A 16,272-nucleotide genomic window follows, 5' to 3' on the forward strand; every position below is an offset into this window, starting at 1 on the left:
ACAAAATTGTCATTATTTAAAAAATAAATATAACGCATAACCAATTTTGAAATTGACTGTTAAATTGTTAAAAAAATCACCATAAGACCATAAGGTAGAATAGTAGAATGATTTATACAATTGTAAACCAAGATTATAATAATCGCACTGGCCATAGCTTAACAAACTTATATATTATAAACTGTTTCGCGCATGTCACGTGATGGTGGTCCTTCCGAATAATCCAGGCGGGGAACAATAGGGAAAATTTTTTGCTGGCGTCTTTAAGGGATTTGTTTAGTTAAGTTTAGGTGAGAATCAATCAGTGGTTAAACATACAAGATTGTCCCCGAGCGCTCAAGATTCATGGTCGAGTGATTTTCTATACACTTTACTGTTAGCTACATTTGCGTGAAATTTGTGAAAGGGATGTGACGGAAACGAAAGTATGGGAGATTTGGAATTGTTGCTTTTATTTTAGGACGTCGAAGAACTAAGTATCAATCAAAAATGTAAGTTATTTTATGTTTCATTAAAACTATATAGCCGAAACGTAATATTACTACACATGAAAATCGGGAAAGTGTTACTGTTTTTTAAAGGAAAAATTTAAATATTTCACAGACAATCCGGGAAATGTTATTGTATCACATAAAATTTGTAAATTATCAAATATTTTTCGTAGGTACAATTTGTTTGACACAAAGTTAAATTTGCCATGAATAAGGACTTAAATTATACATTTTGTAAATTAGCATTAATCATAATTAATTTTTCATGTGACGTTTCGATCATAGTTAACGGCATTTTTGACCATTATGATCATTATTCATATTTACTTACCATTGTAGCCATCTAATCAAGACCACCTGGTACTTAGTGTGATGGGGTGGGGGATTTCAAGTGTTGTAGGATTAAAGTTAAAAAAGTTCAAGTATTGACACGGATGATTGACGTGTGATATGTAAAAATGATGGCCATGTTGATGACAATGTTGTTGTTTATGGTAATGTTGATGAGGACGTCCATGGGTGTAACAATGATGATTAAATGCATAGGCACTTGGTTTCGGGATAAAATAACCCTTTGAGAGGTTTGTAGAACTCAAATATAATTGAATGTTACAATTTTTTTAACGTAGATGTCTCTTTTCTAAAACCGTCATTTTTCCGATATTACTAAAAAAAACACAAGGTAGCTCAGTCGCCATTTTTATCCGCAACGGAAGTGGTGTATAATTTACCGTACACGTACCGTTCCGAATCTGGTTCCCGCGAATCGTATAGGCAACTGCTTTGAAACCGGGCACCGGCACTGTTTGCCTGGTGACATAAAGTGGCGCTAATTTTGAATTGCAATAAAGGCGATATTTTTTAGCAACAGAGGCTGTATCCATATAAACTGTAAGGATGGACTTGGAAAAATGGTAACTTTATTACTACAACTTGATGTAACAGTCATAAAATTACCGATCTAGGTATATATTTACATATTAAAGGAACTCCACTGAGGTCCAAAAAGCAATAAAACATAGAACATGCTACTTTATTACACTGATCAAGTTTGGCACTAAAAGAGAAAGATTTACAATAGATAATTCAGGAATATGCTTAGAAATAAACTGAAAATCGTTTTGCTATTCCTAGCCCATTTTATGTGAAAAGTGTTGCAACCCTTTTCATTTTTTTTATTAACTTTCATAACATAATTATTCTGCTAAAACAGAGGAAATGAATGAACTGAAATTTTCCACAACCTTAAAAGTCAAAACTTAAATCAAATGGAACATAAATGGCAAAAAAAATCTCAAAAAACACCAGTGGAGTCCCTTTAATGATACTTAGCAGGAATGAAGACTGACTTTGAGGCATATTTATAGTAACATGAAGAAGCTAAACCCATCTCGATTGTCATTTGTTGTGGCAGGTATTATGAAATTATTAAAAAGCAGGAGAAATAGAATTTTTTAATAAATATTCATATTAATTATAGCTCTTATTGAATAATTTTTCAACCAAACTTTGCATGGGGATTGAAACAAAGACCTAACTTGGCAATGAAAAGGGAACTCTTATAAAAATAAGATAAAATTCATAAATTGACAGCAAGTTGAAGCTGTGATATGAAAGCTTACTTTTTTAGCTCGACTATTGAGAGCTATCCTTACCTCCTGAGCATTGGCATATTAACCACTCATGTTAAAGTTTTTGTACCACCTCAAGTCCACTGACATATAACACTGAACCTTTGCAGAGTCCATTGACATATGGGTTTGAAACTATGCACCCTTGTTCACCACCATGCCCAAAACCTATACACATGGAGGAGGTAACAAGCATTGTGACAGAATTATGCTCCTTTATCAATGTTTTTAATGAATAGAATGTTCTTCTTTGTTAATTTCATCATTATCCAGGTTGTTGGTATACTATCAAGTACTGAGAATAGTCAAGTGTGCTTGTCCAATTGATAGCTCTTGTTTTATTATTTTGTTGAAGTGTATACATGAACTCAATAATTTTAAATTAAAAATATATTTTCAAGTCTATATTGAGGCAAAACACCTTTAAAAATATTCTTTCTTTCATGTGCACAAATAAACACAACATTGTGAAGGGCAGACTATTTATTTACTAAAATTTATATATTTGACTGAGCAAAAATCCTTAGTATGTTCTATCTGGGATTTAAGTTATCTTAAGCCCCAGGTTCTATGTACAAATTATGTATAATCAGCATAAAAACACAATGTTGTAAATTTCAATCCAAGTTAATTGGATCTCAAGATTAAAGTAATAGAATAGATGTATTCTTAAAATATGAAATCAAGTAAACTTTGTGTTTTAATTTGAAATTTCAGATAAGTCTTTCCAAGTGAATCAGCAAATAAGAAAACAAATTTACATCTAACAATGAAATAATTAAATTGTCTTCTATAAACTGTTTTCTTTATTTTCTAAATAGAAAACTACTTAATATTTATAAAATGCTGCCACTAACTAGCATTTTATAGTGATTGATAAGGCAGCCTTTATTTACCCATAATGATATGATTTTATTCTTATTCACACTAATGTGCTGAAATTTAAGAATTATAGGCATTTCCTAAATTCACATGTATTAATATAGTACATCAATTTCCTGACTAATATATCACCAATTAAATTCATGATGAAGTCAGTTTTATTTTATGAAAATGACAATGTTGTTTTGATATTCTACATATAAATAGTGAATTTTTATATTGGTTGAAATTTAAAATGTTGCCTTTAACAATGAAACAAGTAATTGGTTATAGGTGTACACTGTATTATTTTCTTCTTGCAAACTAACATATACACCAAGAATTATATACATATATAGTGTATATACAGATTCTGTGGATATAATTTTATACTATCAGTTATGATAACAACAAATATTCTCCAGCACACTTTTATGTGTTTCCATTCATCAGTATCAATAGTTAACTTCATTTGATATGACTTCAGGTTTTATATTTTTTGTAATTAACAGAAATAACAAAAATGTAATGAATTTCAAATCATAGCATAATGATATAAAATTACATATGTATGTGTCTTTAATAAAAGTATCTTTGGCAACATATGAACTACTCAAGGTCATTTCCTCTATGCAATCCAAGTAAGATCCCTTTTAAACCCATAAGTACAACAAAATTTGGCAGATAATTTGTAAATTTTATAATTGAATATTTTCATAGTTTGCTTATAGATTTAACAGCATCATTTGCAATATTCTAGACATTTATGATGTAATTTAAAATAAGTATAAAATCTGTAATATCTTAACCAAAGGGAATAATAGACACATATTAATCAAATAGTTTTGAACAATTTTTACAACAAAGCCATTTATTTTTGTAGGTTAAAAGATCATATATTTCAAAGTGAAAATGGTCAAGTGTATCTGTCAGAAATAGAAAAAAAGCTTAGAGGACAGTTCAGTACACAAGAAATTGGCAGGGCTATGAGAAAAGTGTTTAAAGGAACTATTATTAAATCTGTGAGAAATAAAGAATTCTGGGCTAAAATTACCAAGTTATACATGGGTGTTGAGTGGAAAGGGAATGAAAACTTCCAAGAATCGAGGAATCAAGAAACTATGTCAGTTGAAAAAAGCATCACATACTCAAAACAAAGTGAATCTGTACCTGAAACAGAAAATTATGACAGCTCCCTGCAACAAGAATGTATTCAAGATATACAGCTAACTATGTCAGACCATGAAAATATGAAACAAATATTAAATTCAGTCAACACTTTTGAAAATTCAGCAGAAATCTTTAAAAAAATTAACTTGACAAACAAGCAAAGTATTCTCCTTAAATCACAAATGAGAAATATGCAAGGTGATCCTCATAGCAGACGGTGGAACCCCGAAGTCATCAGACTTTGTTTATCCATTTATTCTCGGTCACCTAAAAATTATGAATTCATCTCAAAAAGTGGATTTTTAATTCTGCCATCTTCTTCACATATTAGGAGATATAAGAATAAAGTTGATCAGAAGTCTGGCATTAATAAAGATGTGTTTTCCTGGATGAAAAGTGAAGCTTCTTTTCTTAACCTACCTAAAGAGGGATATGAAGGGGGACTATTAATTGATGAGATGTCCATTCAAGCTGATTTACAGTTAAAAAAGATTGGGCAAGAGTATAAGTTAATTGGCTTCACAGATGTTTGTACTGAATCAAATTATATGAGTAAACTTAGTGCAAACATGATTTAAAACTTGCCACACATGTTCTTCAATTTCTTTTTATTGGTCAAACTGGTTTCAGATTTCCAGTTGCACATTTCCCCACATTGCAAGCCAGTCCAAGTGAGCTATATGTTTTTTTAGTAATATCGGAAAAATGACGGTTTTAGGAAAGAGACATCTACGTTAAAAAAATCGTTACATTCAATCAAATTTGAGTTCTACAAACCTCTAAAAGGCTTTTTATCCCGAAACCAAGTGCCTATGATTAAATGACGTTGTTCAAGGTAGTGAGCATCAGGTAAATCTAGTTATTTATAGAAACTAGCTTTTTTAGAAACTGATTATTTTTAGACAAATGAGATCGTAAGTTTTATCAGTTTCAGAAGATGAAATTTCAAAAGGAACCAATGAACTTACAAGTAATCATACTATATCGGGCCATGCTTGTGGAACAAGAACAGCACACTTTATGCAACGTAAAACAGCATATTTTACATTTTGAAAATTTGACATTATAAGAAATTTGATATACATATATACATATAAATGGTATTATGTCAGTAACTGAAATTGCGTAGAATTACAAAATTTTATTTTAAAAATGAAGATTTTTTGTCAAAATTGAAAACTATGTTTTATGTTTATGCATATTGACGATATTTTGTGTGCATTGTGTATAAAGATTTTGGTTGTTTTGGTTTCTTTCTCAAATTTTTGGAGTTGGTGTGTGATTGGGCTTATTCGATTTGGGTTCTGTGTTTTAGTTTGTCTCTTTGTGGGAGTTGTTTATGTGTGTTATGGTAGTTTTTCTTTGTCTTTATTGGAGTTGTTAATGTCATTTGCGTGTTGTGGTAGTTTTTCTTTGTCGAAAATTCAGGCCTTACATGTATTTCTAAATAGTTGGGAATTGGTGGTCGATAAGACAGTTGATTCTTTGCTGATACATTGTGATCGATTTGAAAATTTTGGATTTTGTTATACTAGTCAAATTATTATTATTCATCATTTCAAATAGTTATATCAAATTCATTAGAAATGGGAGACACATAGTTATATTAAATTTTTAGCTGAATTTCATTAGAAATGGGAGACACATTTATAGTTATATTGAATTTTAGCTGTACAATACCCAATTTTGTATAATTATATTGATGTTTAATATGAGTAATGCGATAGTTTTGATATTAATATTTAGGTGGAGAATGCGACAATATATTAAAGAAAACATTGATTCTTTTAGATTTAGAACGTGACATTTCTAATAATGATTAACAATACTGATTGTTTTAGATGCAGAATGCGACATTTTAGACTAGTATAATATTATTGTTCTTTGGTTTTTCGTTTGTTTTCAGATGGCGTAAGAAAACATCACTGGATTACTTATGAAAGACAAAACTAGATAAAATTGTATATTTCTAAATATTACCACTATATATTTCAGACTATTGTTCGATTGATTGTAAAAAAATGTTTATTGATCATTGAGCAGACGTAAAACAGGAAATGGCGGAAAGAATCCTAGCAGACGACAGTTGTCGCGCAGATGCAATCATGCACCATATCAGATTGCCCGAAATTACGGACTGGCCTAGCTCTATACTGGACTCGCTTTCAGCAGGTTAGGGTTTTGAAAAAGGAAATCATAACTTTGTAATGTATGTCTTGTTTACTTTTTGATAAATAAACTTTCGTGTCAATGTACAAATTATGTAGACATATCATTCTTGTCTAATGTTTCATGAAACAAAATGAACCATTTTTAGCCAAACTGTTTGAAAAGGGAGTAAGCGCTATTTTAGTCACTTGGTCGTTTGTTCTTGTAAAACACTTCGTTTTGCAGATGTTTTGTGTGTAACTTCCTACTTCAGAATTCATTATGATTGTGTAACGGGGAATATAATCTAAACACCTTTAACTTTAAATATATAATTACATGTATGCCACTTGGTTACCTTGATTTAAAGCAGTCATGTTTAAAACAATAATTTAAGTTTACAATATATTCTTATCAAATTAGCATAATAATGCTGAGTTATGGGTCATTAAGAACATTTCAGTACTTTAAACAAATAACTTATAATCTTAGTTACAATTATTTTTAAAATGCTAAAAAATGTAACATTGTTAAAAATGTGACCATATTACCAATAGTGTATCCACAGGTAGCAGACGACAATAAATTGTAAAGTGGAAATTTGCGACTTCCGGTGTGTCTGCTACTCGATGTTGTGATCTCAGTTACTTCCCCTGACGTTCAGTGTTAAGGTATGTTTTTTGCCACAAATTTTTGCTAAACATAGAACAATACATTTTTCAGATAGGGGTTTGTGAGTCGCTGATTACACCTTGAACTCTGCAAAATATTTTAAATGGACTTGCCCATCTTCAAATCTGGACAAAATCATTTCTCATTTTAACGGAAATTTTCAAAATATGTACTGACTTTATATCGAATAGTGCAGATCATGAGCAGATGTCAAGGATATGCTGACTGATTTTGGTATGCACTGGTCGCACGGATACATGTATATTATGTTGGCACTAGAAGGCTGAGAGTTAATCAACATACCAAACAAAATAAACAGAAAGTACTGATTACAGTTCATTAATAAGGACAACTTTTAATTTGGTACAATGTTTGTATTTTCAAAGCATGTTAATTTCAGATGGAACATGACTTTTTGTAATCATGTTGCTTTTCTAGAAAAAAAAATATGAACTGAACATAATATAAATAACTATTCTTTCGGAGATCACTCGCATCCTTAAAGTATTACAATCTTAATACACAAAAATATACATTTAATAACTTAATTCACGAATAGGTAAAGATATCGGCACTACATTAGTGATTGTGCCGAAGGAAGGGAGATAATTATGAAGGGAGATAAAAATATCTCTTAATAAAATATCATAATTATTTCTAGTGCATAATGTGTATTTTGTAATGAATTGGTGACTTTGATTGTGGCACTCCGATAACATCTTAATTTTCAATCTATGAATAGATATTTTTTTAACCTATATTTCAGTTAAGGAAAGAACGAAAGATATGAAATGAGCACCGGCAAACTGATCTTGGCATGTTACATCCTTATCGCAGAACTGGAGCCTACTGATTAAGATGAGGTAATTGTAGGTTTTATGAATATATGTATAGATTTGTTTCTTAGCCTGCCCGAAAGGGAAAGTCATAAAGGGTTTTTCTGCAGAAAAGGCCCGGGAGCGTGCCTTTTGGTTTCGTTTGACCAGCCTCTTTTCTGTTTTTCCAAAATTTCCCAATTTTCCCCTTTGCAAAGTGATAATTTGTTTATATTTTTTAATGGACTGTTTTTTTTAAAAGAAAGTTGGAAAAAGGGGCCCTTTTTAAAAATATCCCCCAGGGTAAAAGCAAAGGGTCCAGATTCTGGGTATCCCCTGTAAATTTTGAAAATGGGATCTAAAAAAAAATAAAAGTGTAGTGAAAAAAGGAAAATTTTTAAAATTACAAAAAGCATTTACAGTCTACTTAAATTTTCCCCAAAAAAAAAGAAAGGGCCCCCAATATAAAAAATAATAGCCCTTACTGGGGTTTCACGTAGTAAGGGAAAAATTTGGGAAAAAAGTACGCGGGCTTCGGTTTGTTAAAAACTTAAATAAGCACATAAATAATTACTTGAATCTTAAATCCTTTTACTTCTCTTAAAATCTGAGTACATTTTTCTTAAGTTTGTTTCTCTTGAAAAATGATTGGCTTATCTGGAGGCGTGCAACTTTAAGGCTTGTATGAGACATGTTTTCATTTGGTCCTGAAACAGTACGGCATTGTGAAAAATGTTTCATGTTCGGGTTTGATAAAAAAAATTCTTTGCTTAACACAGATGCAGTAACCTTTGTTGTTGTTATTCAGTCATGAATTGCTTTGGCTAAGTAAATACATGTGCACATACACTTGTATCGAACATTTTTCTTCATAATAAAGGGCGTCCGTTACCGAGTGATTGAATGAATTCATTAACTTCAAATCATTCACACCCCCCTTCTTTCACTATCATGGGCAGCGACTTTGAATTCATGAATTTCGCAGAGAAAATTGGTGGTTCTACTCGAGTGCCCCACCGTGTCTAAAATAATTTAAAGAGGGCTATTTTGGACCTTCCGCCAGAAAAGCTGAAAAATTATTATTGTGCCGTCGAGACAGTAACCATTCACCTACTAAATTAGTGTTCTGGATCTGCCCTGCATTGAATTTGGAACAGTTCATTTGAAGTTTATGGAATTTCAATAACAAAATACAAATTTGAGCAGACGATAATATATAGCCTGGGCACGGAGTGCACGGGCCAATAGGTAAAGGGTTAAACCTAACCAAAATAATTGAACCATTGCAGTTAAGAATATACTAGAAATACTTAGAGAATGGTTTAATGACATCAAGTGAATAAAAGCTTTATGATCACTATTTGAGTAGGACGTAATTATTTCTTTGTTGTATTCCTGAATTCTATTTTGTGCATTTTTGAATAAGAGTAATGATAACATTGGTTTTTTTTAATTTGGTGGTTCAATCCGTGTGTCTGCTGTCTTTTGCAAGAGAAACGCAAAGCGTTACAAGTGATGTGAATATTTTATTCATTATACAAGTTAAATGTTGATGCTGCACATCAAAGACGCCGCCAAATGATGTGAACAGTCAATCAGCATTGAAAATCGTTCTCTATTACAGTTGAATATCCGAAGCACAAATCAATTTTTTCTCCATGTTCTTGGTATGTGCTCGTTGTTTAATAATTAAGTTGCATATTTTTGTGAAAAAGTAGAACCTAATGCATAAATTCACAAGGTAATGCCATGTCTGAAATTCTGAAATGTTTGTCTGTTGCGACAAAAATTGAAATGTCCGGTCAAAGCAAAATAAATCGGATATTTATCTGAATAATCTTTTGCTTTTTGAAAACAGTTTTTAGCTCGACTATTCGATAAGAATAAGTAAAGCTATTGTAGTCACCCGAGCGTCGGCGTCGGCATAACCACTTATGTTAAAGTTTTTGTAATACCTCAAATATTTTCAAAGTCCATTGACATATGGCTTTGAAACTTTGCACACTTGTTCACCATCATGACCCCAACCTGTAGACAGGAAGAGGTAACTGTATCAAGCATTTTGACAGAATTATGCCCCTTTTTCGACTTAGAATTTTTGTTAAAGTTTTTGTAATACCTCAAATATTTTCAAAGTCCATTGACATATGGCTTTGAAACTTTGCACACTTGTTCACCATCATGACCCCAACCTGTAGACAGGAGGAGGTAACTGTATCAAGCATTTTGACAGAATTATGCCCCTTTTTCGACTTAGAATTTTTGTTAAAGTTTTTGTAATACCTCAAATATTTTCAAAGTCCATTGACATATGGCTTTGAAACTTTGCACACTTGTTCACTATCATGACCCCAACCTGTAGACAGGAGGAGGTAACTGTATCAAGCATTTTGACAGAATTATGCCCCTTTTTCGACTTAGAATTTACATTTAAGTTTGCATACCACCTCATACATTTTCATATTCTATTGACATCTGGCTTTGAAACAAGTTGAAATTGTATACTCTTCCTTGAGAGCATAATAGGACTCTCTTCAAGGCCTATAACACTAACATGGATTTAAAGAAAAAAATGCCCTTTTGTTAACTTAAATTTTTTTACATTATCAAGGCTTTTGTTTTTTTACTATCAAGCACTAAGAATAGTCGAACGTTGCTGTCCTACTGCAACTCTTGTAGTGATTTAGTATGTTGTGTGGAAGTTAAAATACTACTGTGTTTTTTCATTTTGCGATGTGGAAAAATTAATTTAAATTTTTGAGGCATAAGTGCCTTTTAAAAAAACGTTTGGGGCTCTTTTAAATTGAATGCAGGGTATCATTATCTTTCATTTCAGAAAAAAAACATTTGGAAATTTAGGGAGATGAAAAAAAAAAAAAAAACCCTCTTTACAGTCAGCAAAATAACTATGCTTCCGGTTTGGAACTACTGTATGCCGTTACAACATATGTGACAGTTGATACGATTTGGTATCTTTCTGAAAATATCATGTTCAACTTCTGAATGGTGTTTTTTTTCTGCCAAGTTTAAGTAATATATTACCATGTAACTGTCTAAAATTTATGGCAATTATGAAGTAATGAGTTTTTGGCGTAGTAATAAAAACCATAAAAGGTGTTAGCTCGATTGGATTTTCTACATGAGCTTGAAAAAATAACACCTTCATAAATGCCGTGATGTGAACAGAATAGAAGGGATATTTTATTTGCTTTTTACATTGTACATCTTCTATTTACCAACACACTGTACCGTCAATGTATTGTAATGGCAATAATGAGTATAATTGCAATAATGAATAATGCACTTTTTTGCAATGTATATTTCAAGTGGTGTAATAAGTAAAATTTGATCAGGAATGTACATTTATTAAGACTTAATATATATGCAAACATACTGTACCGTTAACATAATGGCAATAGTAAAATTGCAGAAATGAATGATGCGCATTTTTTACAATGTATATTTCAAGAAGTGTAATAAGTAACATTTAATAGTTAATAAAGACATACTAGGCCGTACAATGAGAAAAAATGATAATTTAACAACGTCATGATAGAAACATCCATTTGAAATTTCTTAAGATTTAGATAATAATAACACCACCAAGAATATCACCACTACCACCGAAATCAACAGTAATGAAACATAACGAAAACTCCAACGATGAAATATTTCATCATTAAAAAACATGCAATGATGAAAAAATGAAATAAAATATTAAAATAATTGTTATAACGACCAGAAGAACAATAATGAACAAAAAAGAATGAAATAACAATATGAATGAAATAATATAAAAACAACAAAATGAAATAAAATAAACAATAAAGAAAAAATAATGAAATAAGATAAAATAAAAACGATAAAAAAATAATAAAAAAAATAGAAAATAAAAACAAATTGAAATAAGGTAACAAGAAATGGAATGAAAGAATAATATTGTCACAAGTGACCATTTAAATGTTTACCTATAACATGCTTGACCTTAAAGTGACCAGCCTTTGCCACCAGTATGCAGCCAGGCCATCCTGCACGTCCGTTCAGATTGACCAGGCTCTAAACCGTTGGCAGACCAATTTCAAATTTGATTTTATTCATGTTATATTCCCTAAATTGAGAATGAACGTATTCAGATACGGAAGCTGGACAAGTCCGCAATACTTGAAATATTTTAGATGAGTTTGAGTCTGGAAAAACACTTGAAATTTCTTAACTAACCTTGTGTCTGGAACAACACTTGAAATATGTTTACTTAATTAGAGTCTTAACTTAGTTTGAGTCTGGAACAATAATTGATATATCTAAAGTTAGTTCAAGTCTGGAAAAATGCTTAAAATATCTTAACTTATTTTGAGTCTTGAACAATACTAGAAATATCTAAACTTAGTTTGAGTCTGGAACAATACTTGAAATATCTTGACTTAGTTTGAGTCTGAATCAATATTTGAAATATTTTAACTAAGCTTGTGTCTGGAACAACACTTGAAATATCTTAACTTAGTTTGAGTCTGGAACAATACATGAAATATCTTAACTTAGTTTGAGTCTTGAACAATACTTGAAATATCTAACTTAATTTGAGTCTTTAACAATACTTGAAATATCTTAACTTAGTTTGAGTCTTGAACAATACTCGAAACATCTAAACTGAGTTTGAGTCTGGGACAACACTTTAAAATCTTGAAAATTCTAAACTTCGCTTGTGTCTGGAACAATACTTGAAACATCTTAACTGAGTTTGAGTTTGGAACAATACTTGAAATATCTTAACTGAGTTTGAGTCTGGGACAAAACTTGACATATCTTAACTTAGCTTGAGTCTGGAACAAGACTTGAAATATTTCAACTGAGTTTGAGTCTGGAACAACTTTTTAAATTTCTTAACTTAGCTTGTATCAGGAACAACACTTGAAATATCTTTACTTATTTGAGTTTTAACTTAGTTTAAGTCTAGAATAATAATTGAAATATCTAAACTTAGTTTGAGCCTGGAACAACACTTGAAATATCTCAAATAAGTTTGAGTCAAGAATACTTGAAACATCTTAACTGAGTTTGAGTCTGGGACAACACTTGAAATATCTTACCTCAGTTTGAGTCAGGAACAATACTTGAAATATTTTAACTGAGTTTAAGTCTGGAACAACACTTGAAATTTTGTTAACTTAGCTTGTATCTGGAACAATACTTGAAATATTTTAACTGAGTTTGAGGCTGGGACAAAACTTGAAATATCTTAACTTAGCTTGAGTCTGGAACAATACTTGAAATATTTCAACTGAGTTTGAGTCTGGAACAACTTTTTAAATTTCTTAACTTAGCTTGTATCAGGAACAACACTTGAAATATCTTTACTTATTTCAGTTTTAACTTAGTTTAAGTCTAGAATAATATTATAACTTGGTTTGAGTCTGAAACAATACTTGAAATATCTTAACCTAGTTTGAGTCTTGAACAATAATTTAAATATCTTAACTTAGTTTGAGTCTGGAACAATAATTGAAATATCATAACTTGGTTTGAGTCTGGAACCATACTTGAAATATCTTAACTTGGTTTAAGTCTTGAAGGATACTTGAAACATCTTAACTTAGTTTAAGTCTTAGAGAATACTTGAAATAATATAACTTTACTTAGTTTGATTTTTGAACAATAATTTATTTATCTTAGTTTGAGTCAGGAACAATACTTGAAATATCTTAACCTAGTTTGAGTCTTGAACAATAATTTAAATATCTTAACTTAGTTTGAGTCTGGAACAATAATTGAAATATCATAACTTGGTTTTGAGTCTGGAACAGTACTTGAAATATCTTAACCTAGTTTGAGTCTTGAACAATAATTTAAATATCTTAACTTAGTTTGAGTCTGGAACAATAATTGAAATATCATAACTTGGTTTGAGTCTGGAACAATACTTGAAGTATCTTTACTTAGTTTGAGTCTTGAAGAATAGTTGAACTATCATAGCTTAGTTTGAGTCTGGAACAATAATTGAAATACCATAACTAAGTTTGAGTCTGGAACAATACTTGAAATATCTTTACTAAGTTTGAGTCTTAAAGAATAGTTGAAATATGATAACTTAGTTTGAGTCTGGAACATCAAATATTTTTTACATATTTTGGTTTCATTGATTACTTGAGATGTTTTTATCAACAGTACTTTAGATTCTTTTTTTTAAACTCTGATTAACTCTGATTGAACTGTTAGAACTGAAATGAATTGACTTACGAATAATTATTCATAATTTGAATTTTCAATGCGTCATGAATAGTTCTTAAAAGAACTTTACTTGATTTGCGTCCTGTATACTTTAAGTTAAAAGACCTGCATTTACTAATGAAGTGCAAGAAAGATCTGGTTAACATGTGCACTAAACATGTTATGTTAAAATCATAAGAGCTTTCCGCACCATAGGTAGCACCTAACTTTATATTAAATATTGTATCATGCAACAGTTTTGTCTTTTATGCAGTTGATTGATATCATTGATTTTGTAAACAAAAACAATTACAAGTATTTTTGTATGCAAATTATTTTGAAAAACGATCAAATAAGACTGGAATTAAAAAGGATTTTTCTGAACGTGTTAAGTTATCTTTCCCCAATCTTTATTGATAATATACTTATCTATTTTTAACCTCCCCTAATATTTGTAAGATAGATTAACCTTCCCCGAAAAATACAAATTGTGTTAGGGGCCAGTAAACTCACTTATCCTTCATTATAAAGTCTATCTGATAGTAAGACTAAAGTGAAACCACTCAAACCTTTCAATATCAAGTCAAATGAAAATTGTAAATGGCGTAAAAACCAAATGGAAATCACGCTAACATTTCATTAAATCGGGTAGAGTAACCTCCCCTGAAAAATGCAAAGGCAGCACACCACACTAAATGAAGCCGCAGCTTCGAATGGCCAGGGAGGATTTCATGGATATAGTGACTATTGTGGATTTAAATGACTGGTTGTCTTTAAAATGCATTTTCAGCATGAAATTTGTTTTTGTGACATGTAATATGATCATTGGCAAATTCGAAAACATGGTTAGAAATCACATGCTGATAATTATTGATGTCAAGGTCGCCATTGTTTGTAAACATTGCTTTTAAACAGCATGCTCGGTGAAAAAAAGTAGTTTTACAGGGGGGTACAAACTTTCAGCAATAACAAAAAATCTACAAGGCCAAGCACCTATTTCTTTGTGATATTTTGCATGCACAGGGAGTTGCTAAAGCAGTGACAGAGTTTTTGTAGACCGTATATTTGCAGGTATTTTTTGCCGGAGGGACGAAAAATGTTGTTTTGGGTCTCGGACCACTATAGATTTTTGGCTTTTACGGAATGAATTGGATTTTTTTTAACTGCCTGACTGTTGCACATGGGATGATTTCATTACAGATTTGCAATGGTATGACATATATGTTCTTAACAAAATGTGTTTTCTTTTTCCAGGTTGTGTAGTTTGGGATCAGATTTATCAGACATATTGCTTGTAGGACATTGACGGCAGAAACTTGAAATTTAGTGTGGAGTGCTACCAAATTGCGCATGAAAACGAAGGGAAATCGCTCTTACCTTTCATTATTAAGTCAGATATAGTAACCTCCCATGATGAAAACAAAGGGAAATCACTATTACCTTTCATTAAGTCAGAGTAATCTCTCCTGAACAAACAAAGGGAAATCACTCTAACCTTAAATTATTAATCCAGATAGTGTAACCTCCCCTGAAGGGAACAAAGGGAAATCACTCCAACCTTTCTTTATTAAGCCAGATAGAGTAACCTCCCCTGAAGAAAACAAAGGGAAATCACTCTTACCTAAAATTATTTAGCCAGATAGAGTAACCTCTCCTGAAGAAAACAAAGGGAAATCACTCTTACCTAAAATTATTTAGCCAGGTAGAGTAACAACTTCCCCTGAAGAGAGAAAGGGAAATCATTCTAACCTTTCATTACGAAGTCAAATTGAGTAAGCTCCCCTAAACAAACAAAGGGTAATCACTCTGACCTTAAATTATTAATCCAGATAAAGTAGTTTCCCCTGAAGGTAACAAAGGGAAATCAGTCTAAACTTTCTTTATTAAGCCAGATAGAGTAACCTCCCCTGAAGAAAACAAAGGGAAATCACTCTAACCTTTCATTATTAAGTCAGATAACGTAACCTCCCCTGAAAAACAAAGGGAATCACTCTTACTTAAATTATTAATCCAGATCGAGTAACCCCCTTTTTCAGGGGGAGGTTACTCTATCTGACTTTTAATAATTTTAGGTAAGAGTGATTTCCCTTTGTTTTCTTCAGGGGAGGTTACTCTATCTGGCTAAATAATTTTAGGTAAAGTGATTTCCCTTTTTTTTTCAGGGGAGGTTACTCTATCTGACTTAATAATTTTAGGTAAGAGTGGTTTCCCTTTGTTTTCTTCGGGGGAGGTTACTTCTTTCTGGCTTAATAAAGAATGGTTAGAGTGATTTCCCTTTGT

At 31.3% G+C, this 16,272-nt stretch overlaps 2 long non-coding RNA genes across 2 annotated transcripts; both read left to right on the top strand.

Annotated features, from left to right (window-relative positions):
- The first annotated feature begins 4,971 nt into the window (after positions 1 to 4,971).
- LOC132727438 (uncharacterized) lies at positions 4,972 to 7,837 on the top strand. The gene is made up of 4 exons (XR_009625345.1): positions 4,972 to 5,002; positions 6,149 to 6,325; positions 6,870 to 6,972; positions 7,740 to 7,837. It is a non-coding gene; the product is annotated as an uncharacterized LOC132727438 (long non-coding RNA).
- Positions 7,838 to 14,666: 6,829 nt separating this feature from the next.
- LOC132727443 (uncharacterized) lies at positions 14,667 to 15,336 on the top strand. Its single transcript, XR_009625348.1, has 2 exons — positions 14,667 to 15,063; positions 15,247 to 15,336. It is a non-coding gene; the product is annotated as an uncharacterized LOC132727443 (long non-coding RNA).
- The last annotated feature ends 936 nt before the right edge of the window (positions 15,337 to 16,272 follow it).

Source organism: Ruditapes philippinarum, unplaced genomic scaffold (genome assembly GCF_026571515.1).
Source record: "Ruditapes philippinarum isolate M1 unplaced genomic scaffold, ASM2657151v2 ctg3103_1_1_1_1, whole genome shotgun sequence".
In the NCBI taxonomy this organism is placed as follows: domain Eukaryota; kingdom Metazoa; phylum Mollusca; class Bivalvia; order Venerida; family Veneridae; genus Ruditapes; species Ruditapes philippinarum.